This window comes from Megascapheus bottae, chromosome 10 (genome assembly GCF_031878675.1).
Source record: "Megascapheus bottae isolate mThoBot1 chromosome 10, mThoBot2.hap1, whole genome shotgun sequence".
In the NCBI taxonomy this organism is placed as follows: Eukaryota; Metazoa; Chordata; class Mammalia; order Rodentia; family Geomyidae; genus Megascapheus; species Megascapheus bottae.
Window position 1 is genome coordinate 26996005 of NC_143518.1, and position 22439 is coordinate 27018443.

A 22439-nucleotide genomic window follows, 5' to 3' on the forward strand; every position below is an offset into this window, starting at 1 on the left:
TATTTTTTATGAATGTTTTTCTTGTTCCCTATTATTAAGCTACAGAAATTTCTTTGGTAGACTCCTCAAACACTTAACAAATATAAAAAAGTATGTAAAAGCACAATATAATGTTATATAATTGTTCGATACCATTTTTTCCTCCCAGATCACACAATTATTAAATAAATGTTGACTAGCATATTCCAGTATATGCATAAACCATAACAAAATTCATTCTCTCACCTCCTTACTCACTTATTCCTGAGTAACAACTACATGCAAGATAGCACCCCAGACACTGAAGAAAATAGCAGATTCACTTCTTGCCTTCACTGAACTTAAATGTACACGACCAAGAGAAAAGAGTCAATAAGCAAAACATGTTATGAATGAAACAGAGCAGAATAACAGGTCATGGAGTGATACTTGTTTGGACCAGAGGGTCAGAAAATGATGTGGCGATGTTTGAAAAGGGGTATGAGTGGACGAAAGAGAGGCCTGACCTGTGCAAGTTTGGAAAGAACAGGCTGGGTGAAAGCAAAGTCTGTCAGACAGGAGCCAGCCCAGCCTTGAACAGGAAAGAGAACAATGCCACTGGAGCTGGGAGAACACCTAGTTGGACAGAAACTCAGAAGCAGCCAGAGACAGATAACAGAAGGTCTTGTAAGCCATTTTCCCTGAGCTTCCTGGAAAGACACAGGCAGAGGTACGTGATACATATTCACTTTGTTGGCCTCTTTCTGGCTGCTACCTGGAGAACACAATAACTATGGAGGAGCAAGAGCTTCAGGAGAAGAAATCTATGCCAGGGAGAAGTAGGCTGGATGGAAATGGGGGCTGTAGGGAAATGTGGACAAGAAGAACACTGAATTCTCATTGTCCAACAAGAGATAGGTGTGGAACGTGGAACAAGAGTGATGCCCAAGCATCTTGTCCGGGCCAAGGGGAGGCCAAGGGGAGGCCAAGAGGGAGAAATAGAGAGTTCACAACTCAGTCAGGTTTAATAGGCATGCAGTAGACTATGTGCAGATTTGAACTCTAGAAAAGGGATCAGAGTACATTTTGGCTCATGAGCACACAGATGGGAGGAGGGCCTGAAGGAGAAAAATCTCAGGTTTTTCATGCTGATGCTACCCACCAAGGTTGACAGCAGCAATTTATTTGGCCCAAGGATGTGTGTTTGCTAATCAGTTTGTGCTGTTGTGAGAATTATTCAAATGCAAACATCCAGAATATGCTAGCATCCTCTGTAGCCAATCTCCTGTTGGAAATCTACTCAGCTACATTTATTTTTGTATATTTCCAGTGGTTAGTGTTACAATACACATCTGTGTATTAAAAAGGAACTGAAAAAAATCCCCTCAATCATTTTGGGGGGAGGGGTCCAACACACAAGTTTTCTCACAAATCAATCATGCTTTCCTAAGATGAGGAAGCATCCATCTTCTTTGTAACATGCACACTCATTCCGACATTGCAAGGAGGAAAATGCCATACAGTCTGGCAGGATTGTGTTTATGAAACCAGATTGCTAGTGAAAATAAGCAAAGCAAATTTCAGCAACAGAGGAAAACAAAACAAAACAGAAAAAATCCCTAGCCTAACTCCCCACTGAAGCCTGGGCAGACTGATCTCATATCCTGGGAAAAGTCACAGTGACAATAGAAACTACCAGAGAAAGAACATTTTAACCTCTAAATTAAGTCAGTCCCTGTGGCTGGCTGGGTTGTTCTGTAGTCAGCATGTGTTGGGTTACTGTGGAAATGCAGCCCTATTCTAAAGGCGGTGAAGTCAGGGTACTGTGTACTTATGCAACAAGTCACATGCGGATGCTCCTGACTTTTAACTGAAGACAGGAGGCAGAAGGGGTGTTTATGTGGAAAACGGCTCAGAATTAGATGCTTGCTAATGGAGCTTGGTCAGAGAATGAGGAGTGAATGCTTCCCTAAAGGCAACTCTAAGCCTTACCTATTGTGAAACACCAATGGCCTTTCTCAGGATTATAAACCATGAGTTGTGATCCATCAGGAAGAAAAAAGTGTATTGGCAAGAATATTTACATATCTAAGAAAACAGGCTGTAAAGGTTGGTTGGTTGGTTTGTTTAGATAAAGTCAGCGGGCGATATAGCTTTGGTTGCCCTGAAACATGGTGTGTCCTACCATGCCTCCCTTGTAATGTTGGAAAACATGAGGTGTCGCATAAATGGATACGAATTTGTCAATTTAACTCTCAAATACAATAGATAGACTACTAAAAAAAAGTGTGGTTCTGGGTGGATCTTAGGGTTCACTTCAACTGTGTTTCCTAGGTGAGTGAGTGAACAGGCAGTAGCAGGAAAGGAAAACTTTTCATTGTACTCAGCCTCTGAACTCGGGGCAACTTTCCTTCAGGAGCAGAGTCATTTGTAAGGCCATCATCATTTTATAATAAATTACTTGGCAAAAATATGTATCATCTTACAAGCAAGTACAATATAAGTCTATAATTAACTAATTTCAGCACAGCCTATATTTTTATCTAAGACTTTTTCCCAGTGACTTGCAATTTTATCAGGGGGAGGGGAGCAAATCATATAATTTAATGACATTTAAAAAGTATCTCAGGGACTGAGAGTATGGCCTAGTGGTAGAGGGCTTGCCTAGCATGCACAAAGACCCAGGTTCAATTCCTCGGTACCACATACATAGAAAAAAAGCCAAAAATGGTCTGAGGCTCAAGTGGTAGAGCTCATACACACACACGCACACACACACACACACACACACATACACACATTATGTGTTTTATGGGATTTCTTCTGTGATCATCACAAGTTCTGTGTCACAGATTGAAAAGAATGACAACACAATTCATATGTGAAGCTTATAAAACAATTTATGATTCAATCTTTAATAATGTATTTTAGACTCCATGCCCCAATTAGAGAGTATGAAGATAACAAGTTGCAAAAACTGTAACTTGTTGTTAATTAGAAATAAATGAGTTTTATGTCATAAAGTAAGTATTTACTATAGAGGCCAGTCATTGAAGCTGTGAGACACAGGTAAGCTGTGAGACACAGGTAAGCTGAGGATTCCTTCCTTTCCCCACAGACAGTCCTGGTTACTAGAAGATGGTTTCTAGGAGTAACCACTAACAGTGTACCCATTCCCTCTAAGAGTGATAAATTATGATCTCCCTCCCCCCAAAATGTTGAACTTCTGCTTAAAGGGTCCTGGCTGAGGGGAAAGCTGGCAAAACCATAGTTGCCTATTCTATTGATTAAAAATGACACTGGCTATATAAAATAACATGTGAATATGAAATGTTGTGAGAGGTGGGTAAGAATATTGAAAGGCATATATAGTATCTTTTTCTCTGAGTCACTTTGATCCATCACTAACTCAGCTCTCTGGAAAGATATGTGAATATGAATCATTCCATTCTTTAAGACAACTTTCATATCTCAGGAGGCTAGATCTGAGGATTACAGTAAAAAGCCAGCCCAGGCACTAAAGAGATCATGAAACTCTTATCTTCAATTAACCACTAGGAAACTGGAAGTGGTGCTGTGGCTCAAGGGTAAGGTATTAGCCTTGACCTGAAGAGCTCAGGGACAGTGCCCAGGCCTATGGGTAGGGCTGTAGTCTGGAGCTGAAGAGCTCAGGGACAGTGCCCAGGCTCAGAGTCCAAGCCCACACAAATAAACAAACAAAAAAGCCCATTGAGGAAGTATCCTTTAAGAAGAATTCTGTAGGGCAATGGAGATTCTAATGGTAGATGACTTTACATAACTGCCCGCAGGTGTTCTCAGGGGAGGTCAGTACTCTCAAAGAGAAATGACATCCTACAGTTTGTTTTCTCATGTTTTCTGGTTGAAATGCACTATTTGGATTTCCTTCAGCTGGAAAAAAGTAGTTACTTTCAAAGAGTTTTAGGCCAATCAAGTCATGTAAAAGAAAAATATAGCTGTTGGTGCTAAAAGCCCACCAAAGTCAACAGGGAAACGTTGTTTTAGAACAAGAGAAACAAAAGGCCAGTAACTGCCTCTTAATTTCTGGGGCAGAAATGTTATCATAGTAGCAAAAATTTAAGATTTTCCAGAGAGAAGAAAATTGTATTGAGTTGAAAACAACTAATACTGAAAATAATTTTAGTAACCAATGATAAATGTACATGTTCCTGTTCTATAAATATTCATGCTGATGGATAATTTCTGGGTATCAACCACACATTCCATAGGAACTGAATATTTCCTTCTTGTATTGTTTCTCAGATCTATCGAAGTATGATGGAGAGAGGGAAAGAGAGGAGAGTGAGGGAAGTGGGGAGAGAGGGCAGGGGAGGGGAGAGAAGAAAAGGGGAGGAGAGGAAAGTCCATGTATGGTATTCACTATCAACATGATTCTTTTATTGCACTCATTCCCTGTTTCTTTTCCACTTTGATCAGAATTAGAAAGCAGGGACTTTGTCTATATTCTTGGTAATAGGTAACCATTTTTAGTCATACACTAATTTCCACACATACTTCTCAGAAATCAGCACTTTCCAATCCAATATCTTCTTCTCCTCCTCAACCCTAAGCTACTTGGTGATGTCTCTCTCTTTGCCATCATCACTCAAGGAGGATGGTAGTTAAGAGAGAAAACAAATGCTCTATCATGGCCACCATTCCTTTGATTTTTAAGGTTTCTTTGGGGGGAGGGGGAAGGATGGGGACTGAATGACAGAGTTTGATTACTGTTATGACCTTGGCCTAAAGTGATTTTGACTTTCCAGATGTGCTGTCTTAACCACTGCTTTAAGATGGGCCATAGAGAGGGAAGTTATATTTAGTAATCAACAAATTCATAATTCTTCAAAGGGAAGAGAAACAAAAGCAGGCTAATTTATGCAATGTATAGGAAACTGATCCTTAGGTTGATGTGGCACCATTAAATCACTATGTTATGTATTTATGACAGTGCAAGTTAACTGTCCTCAGTGTATTGTCTGAACCCATTAATTCAGTATATGGAGAACTAATGGGGTCCTCAAGAAGCTTTCAAGAGGTCAAAATTACAGAGAGGGTAATGGTAGGTTGTGAATGTGATCACTGAGTGCTATATTCATGGATGCAATGCAATGATTAAACTCTTTTTTTGTACAATTAGGATAGGCTCATAAACACTGGCCTTACAGGCTCCAAGCCATACAGCTATTTTCATCATACTAGTTTGCCTTTTCCACTTCTATTCCTCTAGGAATGTACAGGAATGCTTTGCGGAAGCATCCATGGTAGGATGTCATCACTCAGTCCTCCAATGGAGGTGAAATCTATACTATCATGTTTTCTAGGATTTTTCAAAGGTAGATAGTAGTACATTTGCAGAAAGATCAAGTCATTTCTTTTCTGTATTCTAATCTATGGTTAACAATTATTTTCATTTATTTTTGCTATAATCTTTGTCTCATTGACTCATTGTCATGAGTTACAAATCATTATTATCTTCTTATGTAGAGACTAAGAAAGGGGACATATTTCTTTTTCTTTATATATATATATATATATATTTGCCAGTCCTGGGCTTGAGCTCAGGGCTTGAGCACTGTCCTTGCACTTTCTCAAGGCTAGAACTCTACCACCTGAGCCTCAGCACCACTTCCGGCTTTTTCTATATATGTGGTACCAAGGAATTGAACCCGGGTCTTCGTGCATGCTAGGCAAGCACTTTAACCACTAGGCCAAATTCCCAGCCCCTCTTTTTTTTATATTTTTATTGTAATTAATGAAAGGGTTACATGATATTTTCCAGATAGAAGGTGCATTAATTCACATACATTGATACCCTTTCACATGTCTTGGTACCCATTACCCTCCCTCCCACCCCTCATCTTGTATTTCCCCCTTCCTATCCAATTTCAAATAACCAAATAAAATATATCCAATATATCAGATAACAAAGTGAGATACTGTAACAATATGAGATAACCAAGGGACAGCAAAAGAGATGAGAGATAACATAGTACATTGAGGACAACAATCATTCATTATATGGCTTTTGTTTCAGTATCCTGGAGGTCCTTTCAATTAGCTTCATACTATATGGCCTTATGTATCAAGGTTTTGCTCTATTGCAGATCTCTGCTAGTCGAGCCCAAGGTTTCTACTGATTATGACAAATGAGGGAAACCATGGAGCCTAAGTTCCTTTGAGTCTAGCTTACTTCACTTAATATGATTTTTTTTCTAAGTCTTTCCATTTCCTAACAAATGGGGCAATGTCGTTTTTTTTCTGACAGCAGCGTAGAATTCCATTGTGTACAAATACCACATCTTGTTGATCCACTCATCAACTGAGGGACATCTAGGTTTGTTCCATATCTTTGCTATGGTGAATAATGCTGCAATGAACATTGTTGTGCTAGTGGATTTAGTATGCCCTAGTTTCTGGATGGTTGGGTAAATGCCAAGTAGTGGAATTGCTGGGTCATAGGGGAGCTCTATGTTTAGCCTTTTGAGGCACTGCCATACTGCTTTCCATAGTGGTTGAATGAGTTTGCACTCCCACCAACAGTGTAGTAGGGATCCCTCCTGGCCACATCTTCTCCAGCATCTGTTGTTATTAGTTTACCTAATCCTGGCCATTCTAACTGGAGTGAGGTGGAATCTTAGAGTTGTTTTGATTTGCATTTCTTTTATGACCAGAGATGTTGAGCATTTCTTCATGTGTCTATAGGCCATTTTTGTTTCTTCTTCAGAGAAGACTCTCTTTAAGTCTTTGCCCCATTTTTTAATGGGATGGTTGTTACTTTGGAGATTAGTTTTGGAGTGATTTAATTTTTTGAGCTGTTGATATATTTTAGATGTGAGGCCTTTGTCTGTTGTATGGTTGGTGAAGATTTTCTCCCACTCTGTAGGCTTCCTAATTAATTTACTAGCTATGTCCTTTGCCATACAAAAGCTCTACAGTTTAATGCAGTCCCACTTACCCAGCCTTTCTCTGATTTGTTGTGATTCTTGGTCCTTATTAAGAAAGTTTCTACCTGTGCCAAGAGTATCATGAGGGAATAATTCTCAAACCTTTATGCCAACAAATTTGAGAATCTAGAAGAAATAGATGAATTCCTAGCCAATATTAACATACCCACACTGAACCAAGAAGAACTATCCCAACTAAACAGGCCTATTTCAAGCACTGAAATAGAAATGGCAATAAGAGACCTTCCACCTAAGAAAAGCCCAGGGCCAGATGGATTCACAGCTGAATTCTATAAGGTCTTCAAAGCACAGCTCACACCAATACTCCTCAAGCTCTTCAACGAAATTGAAAATGAAGGTTCTTTACCAAACTCATTCTATGAAGCCAGTATAACCCTCATCCCCAAACCAACAGAGGTTCATCAAAGAAAGAGAACTATAGACCTATTTCTTTGATGAACATCGATGCAAAACTTCTCAACAAAATAGTGGCCAACCGTCTACAACAACTTATCAAAAAAATTATACACTATGATCAAACTGGATTCATCACAGGGAAGCAAAGCTGGTTCAACATTTGCAAATCAATTAATATAATTCAACACATCAATAGGAGCAAGGACAAAAATCATGTGATTGTCTCAATAGATGCGGAAAAGGCATTTGACAAGATCCAACACCCCTTTATGTTAAAATCTCTGGAGAAACTAGGAATCCATGGAACATTCCTCAATATAATAAAGGCTGTGTATGACAAACCCACAGCTAGTATTATACTTAATGGCGAAAAGCTAAAGCCATTCCCTCTAAAATCAGGAACGAGACAAGGATACCCACTCTCTCCACTCCTCCTTAACATAGTATTAGAATTCCTAGCCAGTGCAATAAGGTAAGAAGCAAGCATAAAGGGGATCCAAAGAGGGAAAGTAAAACTTTCCCTCTTTGCAGATGACATGAGTCTGTATTTAAAGAATCCTATAGACTCCACTCCCAAGCTCCTTGAGCTGATTCAAAACTTTGGAAGGGTAGCAGGCTATAAAATTAACCCTCAAAAATCAACTGCCTTCCTCTATGCCAACAGTGAGAGGAATGAGGCAACAATCAGGAAAGAAACTCCTTTCTCAATAGCCTCAAAGAAAATAAAGTACTTAGGAATCAGCTTAACTAAGAATGTAAAGGACCTTTTTGATGAAAACTTTAAAACCCTGAAAAAGGAAATTAAAGCAGAACTAAGGAAATGGAAAAACCTCCCATGCTCCTGGATTGGAAGAATCAACATTGTGAAAATGACAATCTTGCCAAGGGCCATCTACAAATTCAATGCAATACCCATCAATATCCCAATGTCATTCTTTAAAGAAATAGAAGAGGCAATGCAAAATTTCATATGGAATAATAAAAGACCCCGTATAGTGTGGGAAGCAGCACGCGGACCTGGCAGCCATAACTCCACTTCCTGAAGTGGAGGTCTGACGCTATCGGGCGTGGCTGCCCATGCGCCCCTACTGCTTAGCGGAAGCCTGCGCTGTGCATGTGCGGAAGCGAAGCGTGCTGGCCTCCATCTTGCTGCGTAATCGAGCAAGTGCGGGGTGCATGCACTGTGTGTGGCAAGAGATGATTGGCTGAGTATATGGGGTGGCTAATTCCTATTGGTGGGCATGTGTATATATATACCAAGAGAAAAGGAGGAAGAAAAAAAAAAGGAGAACGAGGAGAATAAAGAAGCTTCTTGCAACCTGTATCGTGTGTCGGATCCTTGCGGGCGAGGGCCGGTGCGCGATAGTATAGCAAAAACACTTCTTAGCAGAAAGAACAGCGCAGGAGGAATTTCAATACCAAACTTTAGACTCTATTACAGAGCTATAATCATCGAAACAGCTTGGTACTGGCACAAGAACAGGCCTGAAGACCAATGGAATAGAACTGAGGACCCAGATATTAACCCACAGACCTATGGCCACCTAATCTTTGACAAGGGAACCAAAAAAATAGAATGGAAGAAAGATAGCCTCTTCAACAAGTGGTGCTGGTAGCACTGGTTAAGCACTTGCAGAAAACCTTCTTTCTTTTTCTTTTGTACTACAGTTAAAACCTTTTTCTATACTTTAAATGTTTATCTAAAGATGTACTTCTTTAGAGTTTCATAATTTTAGGATAATACAAAGCTTATTTGTATCATGTGTCTCTTCTGCTCAAAGATGTCTCATTGGCTTAAAAGTGAAGATGTAGAGATTTACTTTCTGCATCTTGTGCTAAATGCTAACACCAACATTTCCAACATGACCTGACTCCTCGAAAGAGCAAGAAGTCAAGCACAAAGAAACAGAACAAAGTCACAACCCTGAAACAAAAACAGCGTGAAAGGTAATCATCTTTCCTCGAGATTTACAGATATTTTTAATTTAGCTATGGTCCTGTACAAATGAATAGCACTATTAATATCCATTAAATGACACAGTCATTTTTGAAACTAATTTGAACAATTTTTTCAAACCAATCAAGTTTTGTTTTATTTGGTTGGTTGAACTCTGGGCCTGGTAACTGTCCCTGAGTTCCTCAGCTCAAGGCTAGAATTCTACCACTTGAGCCACTTCTGGTTTTCTGGTGGTTATTTGGAGGTAAAAGTCTCATGGACTTCCCTCCCCAGGTTGGTTTTGAACCGTGATGCTCAGATCTCAGCCTCCTGAGTAGCTAGGATTACAGCATGAACCACCACGCCTGGCTTCCCAATCAAGTATTTTAAATGAAAATGTATCTGTTACTTGAAAGTCAACAATTACTTTTTAGATTACTGTTTTCACAGGAAAAATGTGAGAGCCTTGGATGCATCATATGGCCCAGCCAGGGAGGGCAGTGCAGTGTACCTAAGAAGTACACATTGCAACTGGAAGGAAGGCTAAGAAAGCTTTGTGCAGTCAACATATTCAGGTACCTGCTACATAAAAGAGCACATGCCAAGTGCCATTGGGCTCATGCCTGTAATCCAAAATACTCAAAAGGCTAAGATCTGAGGATCACAAGTTGAAGCCAGCCCAGGCAGAAAAGTCCATGATATTCTTATCTCCAATTACCTACCAAAAAGCCAGAAGTGGAACTGTGGCTCAAGTGGCACAGCACTAGCCTTCAATATAAAAGCTAAAAGACGGTGGCCTGGCCCTGAGTTCAAGCACCAGGAACAAACACACACACACACACACACACACACACACACACACACACGCACACACACACACACACACACACAGAGTCAGTCAGTGCAAAGAAATCTCCATCACTTTCTGACAACAGAGTAATTTGATTGCGTTAAAGATTCAGTTACTATCCTGAAACCTAAAGTTGTTCCTACAGTATTGTACTTAAAATGAACAAATGTAAACAATGACCGCACTTGCTTTGATTCCAGTTGTGTGGCATAAGTAATAGCTTATTCTTCCTGTATGAATGCCACATAAGCCCTTGGTACATCCTAAAATAGTTCTCTCCAGCAAGGTACTTGCACAGTGGAACTGTAAGCTGGATTAGCTTTCTCATAGGATTCTACTTGGCTTGAAAGTCTAACAGACAATCCATGGTTTATAAAGGTTGAGTTTAGGGCAGATGAGCTGGGTGCTGGTGGCTCATGACTGTAATCTTAGCTACAGGAGGCTGAGATCTGAGGAGTGTGGTTTGAAGTCAACCCCGGTATGAAATTCTAATATCTAATTAAGCATCAAAGAAGCCAGATGTAGAGCTGTGATTCAAGTGGTTAGGTGCCAGATTTGGTCAAAGAAGCCCAGGGACGGCACCAAGGTACTGAGTTCAAGCTCTAGGACTAGCCCCCAGGACTGGCACAAAAACATATACACATACAACAAAATGATGAGAATGAATATGGCTCAAGTAGCAGAGTGCCTACTTAGCAAGCACAGTGCCCAGTTCAATCCCTCTAACTTTCCTCTATACCAATGAGACTATCATGCAAAGGAAAAACTAATATTGTTGATGGATAATGTTTGTTTGGTACCTGAATTTTCAGTCACTTGAACTTATTTATTACCAATGGGTTTAATGTGTAATTCTTTTCTGACAAGATTGGTGATGATATTAACAAATATTATTTTTAGATATAGCACAATAGAATGTATAAACATTTGAAATATGCACAAATCTATGAACCAATTTTTTTCAAATAATAATGTATAAGATCATAAAATCAAATTAAAGCAGCCATTTAAAGTGGCCATTCAGACAGGGACTGATGGTCCATGTTTGTATCCTGGCTAGTTGGGAAGTAGAAATCTAGAAGAGCATGGTTTGAAGCTGGCCTGGCATAGACTTATGGCCTTATGTTAAACAACTGCTGGATAAAGCAGTTACTTAAAAAGAATAAATGGGCCACTGTAGTCTAGGCTAGTCCAAGTCATAAATTGCAAGACCCTATTTGAAAAATATGAAGGGCATGAATATCGCTTATGTGCTAGGCAGGCTCAGAGTTCCAACCCCAGAACCACACAAAAGAGTGCACAACAGACCCATACATTGATATCACAGCATGAAAAGTTTCTTGACAATGCAAATTCCACACTGCAACTAACTGGTAAGAAACTAACACTTGTCAAGTTTTTGGTGAGGTATCAAAAAGAAAAAACCCACAGTTATCTGAAAATTTATTAACGTACTCTTCCACTCTCCAACCACATATTTGTGCCAAGGCAGATTTTCTTCATATATTCCAACCTAAACATAGTGCAACCAATGGAAAACAGAATCAGATATGAGAATTCAGCTGTCTTACATTAGCACATTAAAGAGGTTTGCAAAATTGTGAAAACAATGCCACTCTTCTCACAAATTTTTCAAGTTTTTACTCAAACATGCTATTATGTTAATATGAAATAGTATCATTATTGTTTCAAAATGAATTAATACAATCTGAATTTCTCATTTTTAATTCCTAACAATGGCTATATTTGTGCTATGGCTATAGAGTGCTGATAAATGCTTGACAGGCTTTCAGCAGGGGAGGGGAAGCTATGATTTATAGCATTGGCTAACTTTTATAGCATACTCTTACTATGATTAATTTCAAGCAACAACATGAAGTCAAGAAGCTCACAAAATCCATGTTATAATCTACATAACAGGACAGGAATAGAAGTGAATCCTCAGACCAAAACAACTGAGAGCATTGTCCACAGATCTAATGAAACTAATTTTTTATCTTCACAATGTGATCATCAACAAGTAGATTTAACTATTGTATGGCACCTTCATTGAATGACCAATTTGCAGGCATTTGTGATTCTCCAGAGTAAAATTGTTTTATAATGTAAAAGGTGTTTGTTATATAAAAATGCATACTTTTCATTCTTATGACTCTAAGAGCTGTGCCTTTAACACATACACTTTTCTAAACAGTGAAAATGATTTTGAGCAATTGCATATTTTTGAAAGTGTTCTTTTTTATGAACAATACTTTCCACAGATTCTAAGAAACAAGCAGTTTCAAAGCAGTAAAAGAGGGAAATCAATACAGTTAAACTTGGCAATTTTTTTTCTTTATGAAGCCATGCATCTGCTCAGAGTTGGTTGTAGAGTGTGACTAACATTCTCTACCAAAGCTTAGGCTGTGGCAGTTTCTCTTGCTAAGTCTCTGTGTTAATTAAAATTAATTACACATGCCAGCAAATAATTCCCCTCTCCATGTAGAAAATTGAACCAAAATCTAATATATAAACAAGGTATTTCTCTCAGAAAGCACAATTACTAAGGATATTCTGCATGGATAAGCTGTATCTTGGTAAATCAACTGAACAAAAAAATATTACAAACAAAATAGTAAGTCACAAAAATTCCGGATTTTTTTTTTTTGGTCCTGGGCTCGAACTCTGGGCCTGTCCCTAGGCTCCTTTTGCTCAAGGCTAGCATTCTACCACTTGAAACACAGTGCTACTTTCAACTTTTCCCGTGATTACTTAGAGATAAGAGTCTCAGGACTCTCCTGCCCAGGCTGGCTTTGCACCATGATCCTTGGATCTCAGCCTCCTGAATAGCTAGAATTACAGGCATGAGCCATTGGTACCTGGTTGATTCATATTTTTAAAAGTTTATCAGTAGTATTCTTGCATGCATGATTAGGGGTAGTACAGTGATGCTCACACAGCATTATATATTCAAGTGTTGGTCTGACTTTTTCCTTTTTCAAACTCAAGAAGTACTACTGCACTGACAAGGTCAGGACACTATGTGGCAAAACAGGGATAATGAGAAAACACAATGTCTATGCCAGTGCTATGGATTCATTATTTAACTCTAGCCAGACTTAAATAGCAGCAGGTCAGAAGAATTGTCATCACTGGGCTTTGTCTGCTTGTTCTATTTAATATCAGCTTTTCCTGCAATGGGAAGATTGTACAGTATTTTATGGGTGATCCCTAAAAACATGATCATTCCAATAGTCAGTAACACATGCCCTTTAGTTGGCTTTATTTTTGTTCTTGGGAGGCCGCTTAGACTGCCAAAGAAATCTGGGTGTTGAGAAATTTCCTTCAGGCTAGACCGAGCGAAGAAAATTTTCACAACTGTGTTTGGACATTTCTTAAGAGCTGCTCAGCTTTTCTGACTGAAATACCTGGACGCATGGCTGTCTCTTGGCTTGCTTCAGCCTGTGAATTTTGCTGTCACAAAATCACACTGGCTGAAAGGAGCCCAAGGGGCAGAGCTTCCTTTATTTCTATCCTTCTCAATAACCAAACTGTAAACTCCTTTAAAACAAAAGCCAGAGACAATAAGACAGCTAACATCTTGAGTCTAGATTTTTTTTGTTACGATGACTAATTTGTTTTCAAAAAGAAAAACTAAAGTTTTAACAAAACAAGCACTGTAATCTTACATGATCTCATGCTTAAAGATATCAGATCATTTCTACCAATCTTTCTTAAGACAGAGTTAATGACATATCAGACTTTCGCTTGCAATTTGCCACTACAGCATCTCAGTTGAAGACCATATTTTAGAACCTGTCAGAATTTTTTTAGTATGTTTCCAACTAATAATTGCTCCTTATCATTAGTGAATAGCAGCTGGGGCTATTTTATGGTTCCCAAGTGGAGGCACTGAATCCCAAACCGCAGTGTTTGTCTGAAGAGGGTGATTGTCATGGTGGGAGGAGGGGGGTGGCTATGGAGGGATTGCCTATTAGAAAATAGTTGTTCTGGAAAATAGGTGGAGAGAGACAATATGTTCTGAAATCTTAGAAGAAAAGTAAACTTCCTGAGGAGGACATAATTTCTTTTTGTTCTCTAACTTCACACAGCCATGTTGGGCTAGTTCATTAAAACAGTCTTGAACATTAATACCTCAAAACATTGACCAAAATCCCTGCTGGTACTTCTAATGGCTTAAACATTCAAGTGTAGTTTAATAAGCTAGAATCCTTGGGAAGCAAAAACTGATTTAAGTTGATTCAGTCCTATCAATTCCTTTGTTTGAAATACAGAAAACCTCTCCAGAGAAACCCTGCCTCAATTCCCCAGAGGGGGAAAAATGACTATGGACCATTCACAGGTGTTTCAAGCATGAAAAATTCTTCCAGGGCTTTGTACTGGCATTTGAAAAAAGTCTAAGAAGAACAAACTTGCTGTTTTTCTCCTTCAGATCACACAGAAACAGACATCCAAGGCGAATGCCATACTTTCATTTCATTTCAGAGTTTAATCTTGAAAACCAGTAAGAGGAATTTAAATTGATTCTTAAAGCCCACAAGCATTTTATACCCAAGCAATTATGTTGCCTTTCATGAGAATTTATCTCCTCTGTGAAATCAATTGTTACAGACTTAGCTCACAAAAGTGATCATCAAATCATTTGATTTCTTAGTATAGTTAGTGAATTAAATAAGCCAAATGGGTGGATAATTTTGGTTCTCCAATACATCTCTTCCAGGTCCTCTAGGAAAACACTCCCCCTTCCACTCTAGTGCACCTAGGATTTCCTAATGATACTATTTCACAACAGAGAAACTGAAATGGACAAGAAGACATGGTAGCAAAACCTGAGAAACAATTATAATACACAGGATAAGAACCATATGACAATACATATGCTTGAAATGAGAGAGTAAATGAGAGGAAGACAGCAGAAATAAACACAAAGATCTGCAACACTGAGATATGGGGTGAACAGATTTCTATGATATAAACCGTCCTAACTAAACACATACTCTGATCCAACTCACCAAGGGGAAACATGAGTATCTCTTTCCCATTTTGTAGGGGGAAATAAATATCACTGACATATCATGGGATCACTACCAATAACCTCAAAAATTATCAAATCTTATTGTGATCCATACAAATGAAGTAATGCACCCAAAAACAAAAAAGACAGAAAAACTTAGGAATGAAATGAAGAAATCAAATCCTAGATTTTGGATCTCCTTTAACTTAGCAAATTCTATGAAGAACAAAAAATAACCTATAGTTGGTTAAGAACTAAAATTGGGACCACGAGTTTGGCCTAGTAGTAGAGTGCTTGTCTAGCAATGCATGAAGACCTGGGTTCGACTCCTTGGTACCATATACATAAAAAAAACAAAAACAAAAGTGGTGCTGTGGCCCAAGTGGTAGAGCTCTAGTCTTGACAAAGCCCAAGAACAGTGCTCAGACCCTGAGTTCAAGCCCCAGGACTGGCAATAAATAAATTTAAAAAGCCTGAGGAGGTAAAAAGATGGGGGAAAAGGACAGAAGGACTGACATTGATCAAGATGCATTATACTCAGAAACTGATATGTGGAATTGAAAACCTTTTGGACAACTATTTAAAGATGATTAAAATTGTATATAATTTCTTTCTTTTTCTTTTTCTTTTTTGTTTATAACAGAATGAAGCCTGGCAAAAACCAAACCTTTATGTCTTGCACAAAGTTACAGAAAGGGTACCACGAATTATGTAAGTCAATTGAGAATGATGAAGAGTTTCAGACAGAATTTTTTTCTCTACTGGGCATGTTACAGATGCCTCAGTGGAAGGATCACCTGTTAGCCTTGGTGGGGAGGAAGTCAGGAAATACACATCATTTCAATCCTCAGTCTGGGTTGGAAGACTCAATACTGACAAGCTTTGACTAAAAAAACAAGTCCTCTTGAGTCAAGTACTCAGAGGAAAACTAATTCCTAGTGTTCTGTGAAGCATGAAGTTATGCCTTAACCATTGTATATCAATGGGACTAAAAACAAAACTTTTCCCCAGGTGTTTAAATATTTCATATATAAGTTTAATTATACCCAGTGTCTTACTGGGTCCTGAATACTCCATGCTGTTACCTACTAAAATTCTTATATCTAAGACCCTCTGCCCATCCTATTTATGGAAGAGTAATTACTTCCTTTTCAACATAGACTTGACATTAACTACATTCAAGTGAGACACGACCTTTTCAGAGGAGGTATTGTATACCACATCTTGCACAGCATGTTTGTTTAATTAAACACATTTTTCAAACAACTTAAACTCTAAGCATGGCTTAGTATAGAAACACTTCTGTAAGGGCTTATAAAAAAGAAAACCTAATTCCAAATCCTTTTCAACTAACAAGTGGAAAAACACAGTGCCTGACAATGAGAATAAAGAGCCATTCTTTCAGAATACCTTTGAGCACACATTAACTATATTACAGTATTACTTGACATTTATTGAGTGTCAGCAATGGGCTTAGGACTAAGCAGAGCAGTGAGACCCCCTAAAGTCACTTTCTATAAGAAAAGGGAGAAGAGATGGGTGAGCAGGAACACCTGGTAATGCTGATAAACCTTATCCTGTGCTGAGACTACAGAGCAGTGTCAAAGAATGAATACCTTATTTTAAAAGAAAACAATGCCTGACAATATGGATGAGGGCTCAGAAAAATACCATGTGGCTGCCCCACAGCCCCCTGGGCAGAAATGGATCTCTGCTGGCTACCAGAGCTGACATACCTGGGACCAAATGGGCCTTAGCATGACCTTCTAACTGAAGACCTGCCTGGAGAGTAAGCACAGCACAGGGAAGCCATTATTCAGACACATTTCCTTCCACCAGAGAAAACATGGCATTTCTAACAAAATCAAAGGGAACAAAAACCTGGAAGAACATTCCAATCCTTGGCTTTGGCCATGTAACAAAGAAATCTAGAAGTGTTTTAATTTGGATTTAATTTTTCACTTATGATGCAAAAGTATTCACTTACAGTGCAATGAATTGGATTATAATCCCCAGGTTTCTAAGGCACCATCTTTGAATAGCTGAAGGCTCTGGAACATATATTTTCATGAAGTATAATTCAGTTTGGGGGCATGAAATTCACTAGTAATAAATCCTTCCATTTATTTAACGAAGTATCCTAGTAGTGGAGCTCTGTCCAAGATAACTAAAAATCTGGCCACCAGACTCACAAAGAGCCTATGATTTCACTAGGACACTTTTTAGAAAAGATTAAAATTCATCAGTTCCCACCCACCTGATGTGGATGGATCACAGACCAATTTTTTTTTTAACTTTAGAGTAAAAAGCTTAAACAGCAACCAAGTAATAAGCCTACAGGAATTATGTTGAATATAGGAAGAATTCAGGATAGGTTCATGCAATGCTTTACAAATGAGAAGCACTCCACAAAAGTTTGTGAGACCTGAAAGAAAGTCGACATGCCCATATGTGATGTTAAATATGTTTTTTTTTTTTTAACCCACAAAACAAAACAAAACAGTTAGTGGGGCCAGGAGCATAGCCTAGTGGTAGAGTGTTCACCTAGCATGCAGGAAGCCTTAGGTTTGATTCCTTGGTACCACATAAACAGATAAAAGCTGAAAGTGGTGCTGTGGATCAAGTGGTAGAGCTCTATCCTTGAGAAAGCCCAAGGACAGTGCTCAGGCCCTGAGTTCAAGGCCCAGACTGGCAAAAAAAAAAAGAGTCATTGCTACTTCCAATTAAAGTCATAGATGGAACTGTGGCTCATTTCTACAAGTGATCATTAAATTGTGCCATTAGAAGCAGCCCTGAATCAGGAAATGTTAGACCTGTGTTTTAGCTCATTAACCAGGAAAGGAGGACAAATGAACTACCCTCCAACGTTGGAGGGAAACCCAGGAAGTCATAATATTTCCACCTACTTTGACATCAACTTTGATATTGTTATAGGTACTCTTAGTCTTGAGCCAGTAAAACCTCACGTAAGTCTGTCAAGCAAATTAATAAATTAATCCAACACTGGCATAGACGATAGTGATGAAAAATGCAATGATAGAGGCACTCAGGAAAATCTCCAAATAAATCAAGGAAAAATTCATCTGAAGGTACCATAACCTACTTGTTTCATGAATACTGTGATAAACTCCTGATCAGGCTCATTTTCTTCCTGTTAAATTTTCAGTGATTTTCTTCAGTGGAAAAAATGAATTTGGAGGATACTTACTGGTAATTATAAGTGCCATCAAGACAAGATCACAACAAATGTTTCATTTAGAGTGTCCATATTGCATGCAGGCTGATAATGAAGACATGCTTGATAGGTACGTGGGAACAGGGGATGATATATACTGAGAGAACAAGGGTATGGTCACTCTTTATAACTGGTTTGTAAAATACTCATGTCTGCACACTCTAGGAAACCCAGATTGGCCTTCATATTATCCCAGTCCTTACCCCTTTCCCAAAAGAAGTCAGGAACTTAGCTACGTGTTTCAATAATTTAACGATAACATATAGGCACTTTATTCTAACCATGATGGCAAAACTCCAAGTTAAAAGGCTTCTACCTAAAAATCATCTAGAGTTGAAAACCATTATAATAAATGTCTAATTTCTTTCCAAACTGAAAACAATCCTTAACTCCTACCTATATATCCTGTTCCCCAAAGAAGAAATATGTTTTGTCATTATGTCACTGGATAACATCAGTTTCAGCATCCAAAACTTTTAATGTCCACACAAGAACAGCAAACAGTAGCTTAAGAGTTTGGGAGCCAAGACCATTCAAAAGTCCCATCCCATCCTTACAAAAAGGATGGATTGAATAAAATCTGAACACTAGCAAAGAAAATTGACTGCTAAATCCCCACTTAGTCAAAGGAAAAGAGGATTATTAACGGAAGGTGGAACTAAAAAAATTGAACTTGTCTTAAGCAAAAACCATGAGCTCCTACCTGAAAAAAAGTAACTAAAGAAAGAAATGCTAGAATAATGGCTTAAGTAGTAGAGTGCCTATGTAGAAAATGCAAGGCTCTGAGTTCAAACTCCACTGAGAAGAGAGAGGTTCAATATATAAAAGAGAAGACTAAACACATAGAGAACAGGATAATAAGGTCTAGCATATATAAACAAGAATTTTAGAAAAATAAAATAATAAAAAAGGCAAAAGTAATTTTTTTGGAATATGTGATAACCATGGCTTCTCAAGGTGGAGAAGCACAATGAACTCCAAACAGGAAGCATAAAACAATACACTGAAGCTTCATAATACCAAAATTGAAATTAACTGGCAAGATAATGCAAGTTATCTATAAAACAAAGCAACAAGCCAGGGCCAGTGGCTCATGCCTATAATCCTAGCAACTCAGAAGGTTGATATCTGAAGATCACAGTTCAAAACTAGTCCAAGCAGGAAAGTCTGTGAGATTCTATCGCCAATTAACCACTAGAAAACTGGAAGTGGTGCTGTGCCTCAAAGTGATAGAGCACTATCCTTGAGCAAAAGAGCTCAAGGACAACCCAGGCCCTCAGTTCAAGCCCCACTACTGGTGAAAAACAAAAACAGCTAGCTATATATAAAGGTAATCATTTTTTAAATTTTATTCACACATTCATTTTAAAGAATGGAGCAGTGTCCTGCACATGGAATCTGCCAAACTGTTAAAAATTTTTTTAATAACTCAAGAAAGACTTAGCAACAGAGATTGGTTAGTAAAATTAACAAGCATAATCCAAATTGACCATTGAGGAAGGAATTACACTCTAAAATTAGGAAAAGTATATTCCCAAACAGACATGGAATATGTATTCAAATAAAATATGTACAAGACTATAGTCTCTGAATATAACACAATTAAGTCAGAAATAAGCAACAAAACAATAAATTATTGCCAGCTATAAAATGTAAAACATATTTCCACATAACTCAAAGAGGGAAAATCATAATGAAGATTAGGAGACAGAATTAGTAATAAAAGCAACATTCTTCAAAATTTGTGGTAAGCAGTCAACCAGCATTTACAAGGAAACCTATGAATTTAGGTGTACAGTCATAAAGGATAAAAGTGGATGAATTCCACATCTATAATAAGAAATTAGAAAAATAAAAATGACAGTCAATCCAAAGAAAATACAAAGGAGGAAATAATGGAAACAAGAGTAGAGACAATTGAAACAGAAAATGATATGCAAAAATGGATAAAAAAGCCAAAAATTCTTTCTTTGGAAATGGGGAAAAAATTAAACAAGAGTGTTTATGGAAAAACAATGTTATCAGAAGTAAAAAGGAGTCATATTTCAGATGCCACAGATTTAAAAAGTAGATTAACAACAGCTTATTGTCAATACACTTTAAAACAAACAGAACAGATAACATCCTAGAAAAACACAATTTATCCAAACCAGCCTATGTAAAAAAAGGATAATACCTTCACTTATCTGTAATAACTTAATACAGTAAATCACTAGTTTAAAGTCTTATTCAAAACACCTTCCATCCTGGGTAATTTTTACCAAAAATGAAGCTGAGCCAAATTTTAAACGTATATTCCAAAGAACAAGAAGGGTTAATTCCCATCTCAATATATAAATCTAAAAGAGCCTTGATATTAAATACAGCCAGTGACAGCACACATTAAAAATAAATTTTTTAGTAGGGCGCAGTGGCTCACACCTCTAATTCTAGCTACTCAGGAGTCTGAGATCTGAGGCACAAAAGGACCTGAGACTCTTATCTCCAATTAACCTCTAGAAAACAGGACGTGGGGCTTGGCTCAAGGGTAGGGTGATAGTCTTGAACTGAAGAGCTCAGGGACAGCGCCCAGGCCCAGATTCAAGACTCAAGACCCACAAAAAAAAAAAAAAATCCTGTTGGAGCATTTTTAATGTGTTTCTTGTGAAGAGCAAAAGTCACCAAAACAAGAAACCTCTAGGCTTTTGAAAGTCTAGAAATTCTGGAACCCTATAGTTCTAACATATACTAAACTCTTCCACTTCTCAGAGACCCCTATGAGGACATGAATGCCCCTACAACTAATTAGCATTTCCCTTTGGGTACAAGTGGACTTCCTTATCTCTCTTCCTGATTTTAAAGGAAATTATTTAAAATGCTTTACAGTTAAATACTGTCAAATAGGTATGTTACCAGGTGAAAAATAGTCTTCATGTTCATAGTTATTAAGACTTTTTGTATTTCAAGAGCTGAGATAGATGTTGAATCTTATCAGTACTTCCACCTAGAAGATTGTGTGATTCATTGTTTTCATCTTTTCATGTGATGAAATACACTCATAGGCCCTTTGGTGTTAAACCATCCTTGATCTCCTGGGATTAAAGCTATGTCATGATAGAATGTATCTGGGGCTAAAGTGTGCTAGCATTATATTTATATTGTAAGGAAGATTTACCCATGAAATATATATATATATATATATATATATATATATATATGGGGGGGTCATGAGCTTGAACTAGGCCTGGGTATTGTCCCTGAGCTCTTCAGCTCAGAGCTACCACCCTATCCCTGAGCCACAGCCCCACTTTGCTCTTTCTAGTGATTAATTGGAGATAAGAGTCTCACAGTCTTTAGTGCCAGGGCTGGCTTTGAACCTTGATCTTCATATCTAAGCCTCCTGAGTAGCTAGAATTACAGGCTTGAGCCACCAAGCCCAGATCCACCAGATTTTTTTTGTGATTGTTATCTTTATGTACTTTGTGAAGTTTTTCTTTTCTCTTTTTTTTCACTTATGGTTAATCTCATCTGGGTACAGTATCTGACTTTGTTACCTGGTATATATGTTTATTTGAAATAGGTAAGGAAAGGGTGAAAACAAGAGGTTTGAGGGGGAGGGAAAGGGGGACAAAAAATGAGAAGGGGTATCAAGGTCAAGAAGTAATGTACCCGTTACCTGATGAATGTAACTGTAACCCTTCTATACATTATCCTGACAATAAACACAATTACATTTTTTAAATGTTTCAACAGTGCCTGTTTTACATTGTCATAAATCCTTTTATAACCAGAAGTTATCAGGTAGACTGAGTATTCCATTTAACATGGAGTCTGCTTGCTGGATGATACATGTGGTCAGAAAGGCAGTACCTGCCCCTTAGAATACTCCAGTTCCCAGTTCTCCACTGCTCTAAAGACAGCCATGTAAACCACACTGAGTTTGGCTGTAGACAGAGTAACAACTTAGTGCTCTCTCTAAGAATCTTTCTTTTTCTTTATCATTTTCATTGTTGTTCACAAGCTACTCTCAAATAACATTGCATTTGAAAAGCACCACTTCAGTCCTTTCTTTACCCTTGATTGTT

At 38.1% G+C, this 22439-nt stretch overlaps 1 protein-coding gene across 8 annotated transcripts in view; it reads right to left on the reverse strand.

Moving 5' to 3' along the window:
• The window catches only part of Dnm3 (dynamin 3), a 485204-nt gene that overhangs the window by 123171 nt on the left and 339594 nt on the right, over window positions 1–22439 (reverse strand). The gene's annotated exons all lie outside the window — the stretch shown is intronic.